Source organism: Limulus polyphemus, unplaced genomic scaffold (genome assembly GCF_000517525.1).
Source record: "Limulus polyphemus unplaced genomic scaffold, Limulus_polyphemus-2.1.2 Scaffold1529, whole genome shotgun sequence".
Lineage (NCBI taxonomy): Eukaryota > Metazoa > Arthropoda > Merostomata > Xiphosura > Limulidae > Limulus > Limulus polyphemus.
This window is the reverse complement of record NW_013667139.1, coordinates 55,015-68,554: the sequence shown is the minus strand read 5'-3', so window position 1 is coordinate 68,554 and position 13,540 is coordinate 55,015. Positions and strand designations below refer to the sequence as shown.

General features: G+C 33.6%; 1 long non-coding RNA gene across 1 annotated transcript; it reads right to left on the bottom strand.

The window, feature by feature from the left end:
• Positions 1–3,556: 3,556 nt before the first annotated feature.
• LOC111086893 lies at positions 3,557–6,403 on the bottom strand. The gene is made up of 3 exons (XR_002611609.1): positions 6,046–6,403; positions 4,784–5,035; positions 3,557–3,739 (listed from the first exon to the last, which is right to left on the bottom strand). It is a non-coding gene; the product is annotated as an uncharacterized LOC111086893 (long non-coding RNA).
• Between the last annotated feature and the right edge of the window lie 7,137 nt (positions 6,404–13,540).

Genomic DNA, 13,540 nt, shown 5'->3' with positions numbered 1-13,540 from the left:
AAACAACAGTGATATCGTGTATCGACACAACCAGTGATTCTGTCAAAGATATCACAAAACAATCCTCTGTATGGTTTTGAACTAACTCGGTCTATATAGTTTTAGTACACGCGTTGTCACACTAGTAGGCATCAACTTTATTTGTCTCGACAAACTAGACCGGCAGATAAAACTAAACTCTTAACCCAAGAGGCGGTTCAAAGGATTTGAAAGAAATATTTATTTATGAAACGTCTCTAAAGCTCTTCAATCGGTTTTAGTTGTTTTATATCCGATATTCAGGTATACCTCCTCCGCGCTATCCGTCCTCAATTATAGAGTAGAAGGAAGGCGGCTAGTCAAAAGTATTCGTCACCGACTATTTTAATCGATTAAGGGAATTTGGCTTTTTAATGCACCACTATCCATTGTATGATATGTTAACCAATAGCTCACAGCCGCTCACTCTTACCAATAGGACAATTGGAATTTGTTATATCTATGACAAGTCAAAACCACAGTTATAAAGTAGTGTAACTCATGACCTCAGTTAATTGTTGGGCAAATCAAGCATCTAGTAACGTGATCTGGGATACAGTCAAAATGTTTGTATATTTTGTAATAAATAAGATCGTTATTAGTTAGATAGAATACAAATAAACTTAGCACTGTCAAACTGAGAAATGTATGTTATATCAAACATGTACATATGTAATTTGTATAATGAGACAGGTTCTATGAACATTATGAACGATTTATTAGAACAGCAAACAATTTTATTAGACACCCATAGAAAGATGTGTAGTTCAGCATCTCACCTATTATAACAAAACATTCCCAAAACATATATAATGATAAAATATAACATCAAATTATTATAAGTAGCCTTTGTGACCTTATATTAGTTCATATTAAACATTCAGTACTTGGTTGGTCCTCCTTGTACTCTAATAACCTCCACAAGGCGATGTGGCATGCTGTCTATAAGGTTATTGATGTAATCCACCGTGATTTCATCCCAACTTGTCACTAGAAGGCGCTGCAACTCAGCTACAGTAGCTGTTATAGCACTTTTCCGGCTCAGTTCTGCACAACAGTTCTCAATGGAATTACAATCTGGAAACTCTGGCCATGGCAATTTTTAACGTACTCCTGGTCGAGATAATCCTGAACAATATGCGCATTGTTTGCAGTATGCCATCCTGGAATACAAAGTTATTGCCAGATCTTGCCCTAGCATATGGCAGGAATACTGTCTCCATGTGATGCCTGTAGGAGGCGCCATTGACGTTTCCCTGGAGGATATTAAGAGTAGTTTTTCCACCATGATGAATAATTACCTTAACATGTATTGTGCCACCTACTGTGTGTTCTCCGTGGTAAAGACAGTCTTCCCTCATTTGTTTTTCAAGCAACGCGAACGTTACCATCAGCTCTAACAAGCCGGAAACAGGACTTATCTGAAAAGATGACATGTCGCCAGTGTCCTAGATGTAAGTTGTCATGCTGTCTTGCCCAAGTAACATGATGACGGCGGTGAATTCTGGTTAATATTGGGTTGCAGATAGCTCTTCTTGCAAAACCACCGTGTTTGGTCAGTCTCCTATTCACTCTTCTGGATACCATGGAATGAATGTGTTCATACCATTACTATCGTAAGGTGTTGCAAGAGTTTTTTCGAATTTGACGTGTTAATCTGATCCAAACAGGGTCATCTCAGGCAGTAGTTTTTCGTCGTTTACAAGTAGACTTTGTTAGAAGAACAATTCCTGTAGTCCGATGACGTTTCAGGTTCCTGGATATAGTACAGTGGGGGCCCCCTACTGTTCTGGCAATGTCCGATTGCTTCATACAATTTCTAGATAGTCGAACAATTTGACGCTCTGTAACTTCTGGCACATGACGAAGTATGACTCTACACCAACTACACAAACGTTGATCAGTTTCGAAGAATATTATACCAAAAGCACACCCTTTTATACAAAACAGGTTTGTATGTTTGTTTTGACGGATAAATGCTCAAAACAATTTATATAGACCAGAATAACAACTTACATGTTTATTAGATCATACGCTTCCTTCTTTGTTACTACTCGGGTATTTACTCAATAACTACTCCACGCATGTAGACAATAACATCAATATAGAACAGCATGGTCATTTTGGTCAAGACTGTACCAATGATGAGTGAGCCAGTATACACAGTCTCGTTTCATTTGTCACTTGAAGTGAATTCCAGAGTTTGAAGTGCTCCAAAGTGTTCAGGAAACATTGATAGATCTCACAGAAGACCTTCGTATGTTTTATACACGTTTTACGACATAGGATCTGGCCAATCATTTAAGGATGTTGATACTGTTACTGTGAAACTGCTTAAAAATCAGCGACACAAAGAAGACCATAGTCCATAGTGCAAGGCTGTCTGTCAGTGTTGAGTATCTGCTCTGAGAGCGAATTAAGAAGCTGGATCACCGACCACATGTGTTGAAACAAATTTTACAAGGCCATCCTGTTTTATATGTGATTAGAAACAGACCTTACGAGGCCATCATGTTTTATATGTGATTAGAAATAGACTTTACAAGGCCATCCTGTTTGATATGTGATTAGAAACAGACTTTACAATGCCATCCTGTTTTATATGTGATTAGAAACAGACCTTCGAGGCCATCATGTTTTATATGTGATTAGAAATAGACTTTACAAGGCCATCCTGTTTGATATGTGATTAGAAACAGACTTTGCACGGGCTTACGATACGGTGGTTGATTAGGAACAGGCTTCACAAAGATCAGCCTGTGTGGTAGATGACTAGAAACAAGCTTCACAAAGATCAGCCTGTGTAAAAGATGGCTGGAAACAGGCTTCACAAAGTCAGCCGTATAGTAGGCGATTATAAACAGACTTTTCAAGACCTGCTTTGTGTGATAGATGATTAGAAACAGATTTCATAAGACCAGCCGGTGTGATAGGAAACTATAAACAGGCTTCACAAAGATCAGATAAATCATTTAGTACAAGATATGACACAGCACATTTGATTTAATTTTATATTACTAATTTGACGAAAAATTTAGAGTTCCATGCTTCTAATGTTTATACTTTATAATAATGGTTTAATTTCGGCTTAAAATGTTGTGCAGGAGTGAGGGACACCGAATGGTCTACTCCCATTCTACAATCAGGTACTGATGATGATATAAGCTTGTCGAAACGTTGTACATTTATAATAAAGTTTTCTTCATTAACAGATCAAGCTGTCCCCAAATTTTTATAAGAAGTAAGATTATTTGTGAGGTACAGAAGTGACATATATTTATTTGTCAAAATTAAAATAATCTTTTTAATTTTAATTTACATAAAATTTGACACAACGCGTGATTAATTTGTATTAAGAATAGTCTGACAGTTTTATATTCTTACGATAAGTACAACTGCTGGCATTTCTTTCATGTAAAAAATATACTTAGATCTTACACGAAAATGTTCCCATACATTTTTTTTACAGTGTATAATTAAAATTTATTTTCTTCCTCTCCGAAATATATTTTACCCTTTATCAAAATGAACAAAAATATTTCTAACTGTAAATTTATTAGTTTATTTATGAAAATCTTAAAAAAGAACAAAATATTTCAAATGTTTGGTCACTCAAATCATTAAGTACAATTTTCCTTTATATAAATATGCACAGTGAGAGAAGTACGTGTTCTTTCCTGGTTGTTCATTGTTGTCCTTCACACTTACAAGTGACGGTTGTCTGTAAAAACACAGTAAATTACATAAAGATTAAATTGTTGTATAAAAGATATTCTAAAGCTTTATTGTTCTAATATAGATTTAGAATAACAAGAATGGAATACGAATGAGCAAGTTAGCGGCAGGACTTAACTTTTCTTAGCAATATCTGTCAGGAAATGTTTATTTTATTATATTTTAAAACATCACTTATAAATACCAAAATTCGAGCAGAAAATAAAACTTCGCTGGTTTTTTTTAACTACAACTGTTCTTTATAAGAAATAAAATACTTGAACAGTTCCAGGATTTCATAATGATCAATCTAAAGCAATCTAAAACCATGAATATAATCCAAATGCTGCTCTTAACACCTGTTTTCTAATATTTATATTTATAATAACCCAAATCGTTATTAAATACAAAACAAAAGTAGGTTTCAGAATACTCAATAGTGCTTTGTTAAATGAGCTTATGTTAAAATTTAAAAACAAAAGTACCCGTCCCCAGAGACGAGAAACGTTTAAATTAATCTAGCCAAAGTACCTGTCCCTAGTGACGAGAAATGTTTAAGATAATCTATCAATTTAAATTATTTCATGCACTTTAAAAAAAGTAATTGTATTGCACTCTTGGTTTCACTCAGAGTCAAAGCTCTGAGCTACTTTTACTGCAAATAATAATTGTTGAGCATTTCAGTCATGGTAAGAGCCGCTCAACAATAACATACGGTAAATCTACATTTTTATTATTTAAGTTACGTCACATTTTGAAATGTGAACGATAGTATGATCAGTTCCTAACAATTTAATGTAGAATATCCTTATTACGAAATAAAATTTTGCGTCAACCTTATTTATGCTTGTTCTCCGTTATTTCAAATGTGAATGTTGAGCTTTGTCTGCGTGCGCAGCTTTTTAAACGTAGCTTGAGAAGCGGCCGCCGTAAACGGGAGACAGACGAATGCTCGGACAGACGCCACGGTTCTCAGTATATATTAGATACAACAACAATTTCAGTTTATATGTAATAATATTTCATTCATTTTATAATATGTGAAACTTACCTCAACGTCCATAATGTTTACGATAACCACCGCCAAATCCTCCACCAAATCCGCCACCAAATCCACCGCCAAATCCACCGCCAAATCCACCTCCAAATCCACCGCCAAACCCTCCACCGAAACCGCCGCCAAATTTACGAAAACGTCCGAATCTACGTCGTCTAAATCCACCATACGGATAAGCATCGGTAAGGTTCAACACCAGGACAAGAGTGATTATAGTAAGAACCAACAGCTTACTGTTCATGGTGGCTACACAAACCAATTGGAACGTAGATAAACACATGAGTGTTATTAATCTTTAATAGTGAATGTTTCTCATGTATTTTCTGTTGTGTGATTTTAGAATTCCTACATTTTTAACGTTGTAATAAAACTGGGAACTCTTCACTAATCATTCTTGATTGTTACAAGTCTCAATAATAAACAACATATTAGATCTTTTTTGAAAAAAAAGTATAAAAAGTTGCTAGATCTTATCTAGAAAACTATACAAAAGAACTTTAAAGAGCTATAAAAGTTATAAACTATAAAAGAAGTTGTAAGATCTTACACATAAAACATTACAAAGGGTTATAAGAACTTACACATAAAACACTATAAAGGGTCGTAAGATCTTAAAAAACTAGAATAGGTTGAAATATCTTACATTTAAAACACTATTAAAGTTCTTATTTGGAAAACTACAAAAGCTGTAATATCTCTAAATATATCTTAATGATGTAGCTTACAAATATAAACTTCAGTACATCACGTTACGTATCCTTACAAATATAATTTTTAATACACGTGTTACAGATCTTACTAATGTAGTTTAATTAAAAATATAAGTTTTAATACATCTCGCTACAGATATCAACTTCAGTACATCATGTTACAGATATTAATTATTTAAATATTAGTATGACAGCACTAAGTTGAAATTCAATTTCTGAATATTTTGGAAAACTTCGAATCTTGAGTTGACTTAGAAGAAGTTGACATAATCAATTATCTGATAAAATCACTGCTATCGTAACCTATTATATTGTAACCTATATGTTCTTACCCGTTTGTTTCTAAATGAAATTAAATTTTGAGTTTACCCCACTAAATATTAATACATCCTACAACAACTGATAGGCAAAATTTTACCCAATATGTTATGTTATTGACCCCTTATTCAATAGATGATATAATTATATAAAGGCAGGCGTATGCTAAAGACTCGCACATAGGCTGGACATTGTGGCTACGACAATAGAAAAACAGTTTTTCTTTACCTGTTTAAAGTAGACTTTACTATAATGTCTGTTGTTATCCTCTAACTCTAACGGAATGTACGCCGAGGGTTACGTCTTAGCACCCTTTATATCTGAAACACGCCTATATCACTATCATATGTATAACTAGGTGTATGGCTATGTGGGGGAGAGGGAGGAAACTATACAGTGGTCGACAGCCTGAAAGGCACGTAATCACTTAAACCTTGTTTTTATTTATACTACAAGGTAAACCTGAAGGCATACTTTCATCATTGAGCAGACTTTGGTGGGTGAAACTAAACTTGTATTATCACGAGTTTTATGACTTACAAACAAAGGTGTTCAAGAGGGGAAATTACCAACATTCTCCTTTCTAAGAAGGAAGAACCGTAGCGTGCGAGGACGTGACACGGAGCCTTATTTTATATCGACTTGTTTGTCGAAGTATTTTCTTATTGATAAAGACTTGTTAGCTTATTTGTCTTGTAAAGTTAGCCTATCTTTTTTATAAACGATGATCAAGGACAAGCTAGAAAATGGACAGATTTTTTTTCAAAAAGACGATGTTTTATCTTTTATGAAAATGGTTAAGTAGCAGTGATGTAACCCTTAAATTCTATTTCCTCTGTTTGTTTACTCCAAGGAGTTGGCTAACAAATCTGACCTTCACTTTGATACTTAAGGAAATGTTTATCCTGTGGCCTTCAGTATATAACTTGGTATAAAAATTAAATACATTTATAAGACGGACTAGCTTATAAACTAATACAGAGGCTACTTGAAAACCTTAAAAAGTTAAGAAGGCTTGTCATCTGCGACGTAAATGTCACTTTAAAATATAAAAAATAATTAAAGAGTCCATCGAGTTCAGTAGCACTTTTAAAAAAATAATTAGAGTATATTATAGCCAGAAACATGAGTGTCATTTTAAACGTTACGTGAAGAGTTAGAATTACCTACTATTGTCACTTTATAAAACGATGTCAAATAATAAAAAAAGTCTCCCGGAAATGTGTGCCACTTCAGACAGCCCACCAGTGGCACAGCGGGATGTCTGCGGAGTTCCAACGCTAGAAACCGGGTTTCGATACCCGTGGTGGCCAGAGCACAGACAGCCTATTGTGTAGCTTTGTGCTTAGCTTCAAAACAAAAATAATAATAGACAAGTATGTGAAATAATGTCTTCAGCAAAATAAAATTCACTTCAAAGAAATATGTGAAAGATGAAACCATATCTAATACATTTAGATATGAAATGTCATTCCCAATATTCTGGAAAAATAAGATTGTCTTCTAATGTTGGAAACTTATATTAACAATTTTATAACTCATAAAAATATAGATCTCTAATAGCAGATTCATGATTGAGCAAATAACTGAATTACTGAGCAAACAAACAATAAATTATAGTTTGCTTTTGCTCTAAATAGCAGATTAGTTACCAGAAATAGATATGTTTCATTTCGTTCAACGCAGACGTTTCAAGATATTCTCATCTGTTAAACTTATTATAATAACAATAAAATGTCTCACTTAAAGCGATGTTTATTGTAAACAGTGTGTAAAAACTTGTTGTTAACATTATTATAATAACAATAAAATGTCTCACTTAAAGCGATGTTTATTGTAAACAGTGTGTAAAAACTTGTTGTTAACATTATTATAATAACAATAAAATGTCTCACTTAAAGCGATGTTTATTGTAAACAGCGTGTAAAAACTTGTTGTTAACATTATTATAATAACAATAAAATGTCTCACTTAAAGCGATGTTTATTGTAAACAGCGTGTAAAAACTTGTTGTTAACATTATTATAATAACAATAAAATGTCTCACTTAAAGTGATGTTTATTGTAAACAGTGTGTAAAAACTTGTTGTTAACATTATTGTAATAGCAATAAAATGTCTCACTTGAAGCGATGGTTATTGTAAACAATGTGTAAAAACTTGTTGTTAACATTATTGTAATAATAATAAAATGTCTCACTTAAAGCGATGGTTATTGTAAACAATGTGCAAAAACTTGTTGTTAACATTATTGTAATAATAATAAAATGTCTCACTTAAAGCGATAGTTATTGTAAACAATGATAGTGAACTTGTAAACAGAGTGTGTGAACAGTTTTTGTATCTTGATTTAAAGACGAAAATGGTAAAGATTGAGTTAAAGAAAAATGCAGTTGGGTTTTGAACCAAGAGTAATTTCCGTTTTTCCTAACTGACGAAGCTTGATCATAATTAATTATATTTGTTATAAGACATTAGTATTATGCTTATTATGTTTTTAAATACTAACTTATTTATTTAGTCCTTTAGGGATTTTCATGACTTAGGAATATTTCACTAAAGCATAAAGAATAAATAGTGTTGGAAAGCTTGACAGTGCTCTTATCTTTACAATCGACACAAAGTAAGATCCAGAAAATAAAGTGTCAGAGAGGTTGAGAACGTGTTCTAATTTGAAATCTTTTTGAAGATAGAATTATAAAATATACAAACTAAGTACCTAGATCGTGTTGGATAGCTTAACACGTAGTTCTTAATACAGAAATTAAGTAAAGATTGTGTTTGGTAACTTTGAAAGGGGATTTATTTTACAGTCTACAAGACTGCAAGATTGAGAAGACTGAAGTGTAAATTATGTTGGTGAACTTGACGGAGTACTTTACAATCTTCAAAACTGTAAGATCCAGAAAACAATAGCCTAAATCCTTTTGATGAGCTTGGGAACCTCATGTTGTCTTTCACAATGAAATATGATAACATTATAATTGCAGCTTTGCCAGGGGTCATGTCTCTTTCACTTTGAGTATATTAATAAAATTGAACTTGTAGCTAACAACTACATCCCGCAAACTTCGCTCAAAATATTACAAAGATCTATTCGTGTGATAGAGCTGGAAATTCCGACACTCCAGTACAGAGTTGTGTTTTATTTTGTTTTTTCTAATGTAAGCTAGCTAATATCAAAGTAGTTTCAAAGGTTGTCCGTGACCTCCAAATGTTGATGAGTCACCTAGGAAAACCTCTTGCTGAAATGATGACGTTAGGCAGCACTATTAGGTTGTTCTTCAAACCAGTTAAAGATTGAAAAAAAAACAAAGTTGTTAAAAGTACATCATGACAAAAAATATAAAATGTATTTACTTTTACTTATAACACCCTGCTGTAATAATGAAGATATTAAACCCACAAATAAATAAGAAAATTCAAACGATGACCAACAGAGGATTGTTGTTTTGTGTTACATCAGGTTAAAACATATTAGGATAATCAACTGAGGTCTACTTTATTGAAATAAAAATGGTTAAGACATATTAAGACTTTTGAGCTAAGTAAGATTAAGATATATTAAGTTAACGGAGGACCACAGCTTTGCGCTACATAAAGTTAAAACATAGATAACAGAAGACTGCTGTTTAGAGCTCTATCATGTCGATTATACAGACTGTCACTGTGATAAAAGGTGTTATCGTGTCAGGTAGGCCGGAGCTGAGATATAAAGGGTACTATCGGGTTAAGATTTTAAGATGTAAAGGGTCTTAATAGAAATGAATAAAAACCTTATAACCCGAGCGCTTTAGAAAGGTGGACCTTTTTTCTTCAGGGGCAGACAGTTTACCCCTGAAGAAAAAAGGTCCACCTTTCGAAAGCGCTCGGGTTATGAAGTTTTTATTCATTTCTACCAAGATTTCTTGAACCTATGTGTATTTCCAGCATCATGTTATCGTGCTATACTGTCATACAAAGCTAATTTTCGTTTACCAACTTTCGGTTTCGTGATTGTAATATAATTAGTTTCTCCAGAGTGATTAATTTACAACGATTGGTCATTCAGAAAATGGGGCTAAAAATGTGATATTTGAAGTAAGTTTAAAAAGATGGCTTAATTAAATAAAAATAATATTTAAATATAACGCAGCAATAAAAACTAGTTCTGGTATCAGCTCGTACTATAAGACTTGTAACCTGTACTGTTCTCACCAGTATTGGCCTGTACTGTAAATACTGTAATTTATATTGTTTTCACCAGTATCGGCCTGTACTATAAATACTGTAACCTGTACTGTTCTCACCAGTATCGGCCTAGCTGTAATACTGTAACCTGTACTGTTCTCACCAGTATCGGCCTGTACTAGTAAATACTGTAACCTGTACTGTTCTCACCAGTATCGGCCTGTACTATAAATACTGTAACCTGTACTGTTCTCAATAGTATCGGCCTGTAGTGTAAATACTGTAACTTATAATGTTCTCACCAGTATCGGCCTGTACTATAAATACTGTAATCTGTACTCTAAATACTGTAACCTGTACTGTACTCACCAGTATCGGCCTGTACTATAAATACTGTAACCTGTGACTGAAGAATGAGAAACACTCTTGCATTTATTAATTCTTCAGAATATTTGTTGTCGACATTAGCTCTTGAAATTCTAGTTTTCAAATAACTCTTCAGCCAATTATGTATTTATATATATCATCTTACGCCTATTGTGCATATTTGTTTAACAATAACTTTTGATTTACATATTGAAATACGCTAGATAAATATAAGTAAAATATAATTCATTTTATTTCATAAACAAAGTTACATAAGAACTTTCAAAACAGATGTTCTCTTATATTTCAGTTAATTACATTTCTAATACCTGAACACACACTACCGTGCAATATTACTCTTATCTTTACTGTGCCAAATACTACATGCGATTTCTTATTTTTGTCTTTTTTCTTTTTACTCAGAGACACAACTACTCAGCAAATATTATTCTGTCACGGTTTTACAATTCGTTACCTAAATTATATATATTTCCTTCTAGTGCTGGTTTGGGTGTTTTTCAAGTTTTTATATGTTTTAAGTTGTTTTTGTTTTTGCAAGTCCACTTTTACTAAATCATGTAGACGTTGAAATGTTTTTGGAATCATCTTTTTAAGAGTTTAAAATTGGAACTGTGTTAGGAATTCATTTAAATTAACCTAACTACATATTATACAATTCAAATGAATTAATCTGAAAACATTTTCAACTATTCAAGTAAATTAATCTAACTAAATATTAAACAATCCCTATTTCTCATATTCATAAAGTTTTAATCACACTTTAGCTTCCACTTTTACACACTTAAACCTGTTGTGTATTGTTACCTTAAACTATTTCTCATATTCATAAAGTTTTAATCACACTTTAGCTTCCACTTTTACACACTTAAACCTGTTGTGTATTGTTACCTTAAACTATTTCTCATATTAATAAAGTTTTAATCACACTTTAGCTTCCACTTTTACACACTTAAACATGTTGTGTATTGTTACCTTAAACTATTTCTCATATTTTTTACTTCTCTAGTTATATCAGTTGAAGAGATATGTGGTTATATCTCTATATTAACGTGAGTTTTACTTCTCTAGTTATACCAGTTGAAGAGATATGTGGTTAAATCTCTATATTAACGTGAGTTTTACTTCTCTGGTTATACCAGTTGAAGAGATATGTGGATATATATCTCTATATTAACGTAAGTTTTACTTCTCTAGTTATACCAGTTGAAGAGATATGTGGATATATCTTTATATTAACGTAAGTTTTACTTCTCTAGTTATACCAGTTGAAAAGATATGTGGATATATCTCTATATTAACGTGAGTTTTACTTCTCTAGTTATACCAGTTGAAGAGATATGTAGATATATTGTTATATGAGAACAAGTCGTACTTGCTGAAAAAATACACGGATATATCATTATGTCAACAAGTGTTACTGATGTTTGTATATTAATATGGAAAGTGCTTTAACAATCTAAAGAACATATTTTGGGACACAGTTATTTTTGGTTGACTCTCACAACAGATATGCAAACACTTACCTAACTGGTCTATCTTGGGAGATAAGGTAAGCGTGACTGTTACGAGAGCAATGCTGGTAATTAGTATGAAGAAGAAGATTGAACAGATAATGCCAAGGATTATTCTTCTTCGTAGCGACACTGGTTGGTTTTCTTCTTCTTTCATCTCTCGTTCATTAAAAGAGTGTCTTGGTGTTCGAGAGTGTCTTCGTGAAGAGACTTCGTATCTCAGCGATTCTCTTGAGGATCGTGATGGACGTCTACATGTTCCCATATAACCGTCCGACCCGCGACGGGAAGGATTTAAAGTAGTTGTGGATCCTCTTGATGTCCGAGAGGATCTGCGTGACGGATCTAACGTCGTGACTGACCCCCGTGTTGTTCTAGAATGACGTCGAGGAAGGCTCTCACCACCTGATGACCGTCTGTTTGGAACAGTACTACTAGCACTAGATAGTATAGAACCCGGAGTGAGACGGTCCGTACGATGTAATTCAGTTTCTGGACATGATCTTTTGCGCTGGCTTTGTTTCAAAGTTGACTGTTCACTGGAAACCTGCATCGAATATCTTCTCTGATGACTATTACCTACCTGACTGATAGTTGAAGGAAGACAAAGAAAGTCTTTTTTATATTTTCTCCCCAGACAATCATGTGAGTTATTTACATGTGGAAAGGTACCTAAATTATGAATTTCGTCTACGGTGGAAGCTCTTTGGAGTTTGCAGTGGCTTTTGATTCTTCCCTTTTTCTCCATTTGAACAGATTTATAATCCCTGTCACCTTCTGGACAAACGCGTATTATAATCCCTTCATTCAGTACTTGGCTGCAGGCGGGGATGCCATCAGTCTCTGTTTCCATAGCTACCGTCATGACATCACAATTTCGTTGATTTCTGTTGTAAGGTTCGAGGGCGTTAAGAGCGGTCATTTTCCCTTTTGATTTTCAAATCATGATTTCTCTGTATTTAGTGAGAAACCAGATGTTCAACAAAAACAAGATCATGTTAATTTAAATAACTGTATTAAAACTATTGTTTCGTACTCTTCTACTAAAGACCTATAAAAGCCTTAATCTGAAGGACTTATAGTGATCTGGAAACCAAGTTAGATGTGTTATGGGACACAAAATTACTGGTTCAAGTACGAAAAACCAATAAAAGCCTTAATCTGAAGGACTTATTTAGACTTAGTTTGGAAACCAAGTTAGATGTGTTATGAAACACAGAATTAGTGGTTCAAACTTTTGAAACAGAGAGCGTCCACCACGTTATTTCCTAAAATGAGGCTTCCCACCGTCTTACGTCAAAGTTAACAGGGAAAGAGAAACAGAGGGCGTACATCTTTTGCGCGTGCACAGTATAGAGAAAGAGAACAATAGCAGATCTGATAAGAGCGAAAGAGGGATTTTTTACGTTCTTTCTTTGTTACTTGAGTCAATTCAAATGAGGATTGGGTCTAAAGGAGATGACTTGCGAACCTAAGTACTTAGGCACGTTTTCCACTGTCCACAACCAATGATCCATTATTTTATACAATGCCCAGCATCATTATAATGACGGAGATTTTCCACACCCAGTAAGATTCAGCGCTGTGAGTAAAACGTGAGAAAATGAAAATGTGATTAAAACTTTATCCTACGTTAATATAGAGATATATCCACAT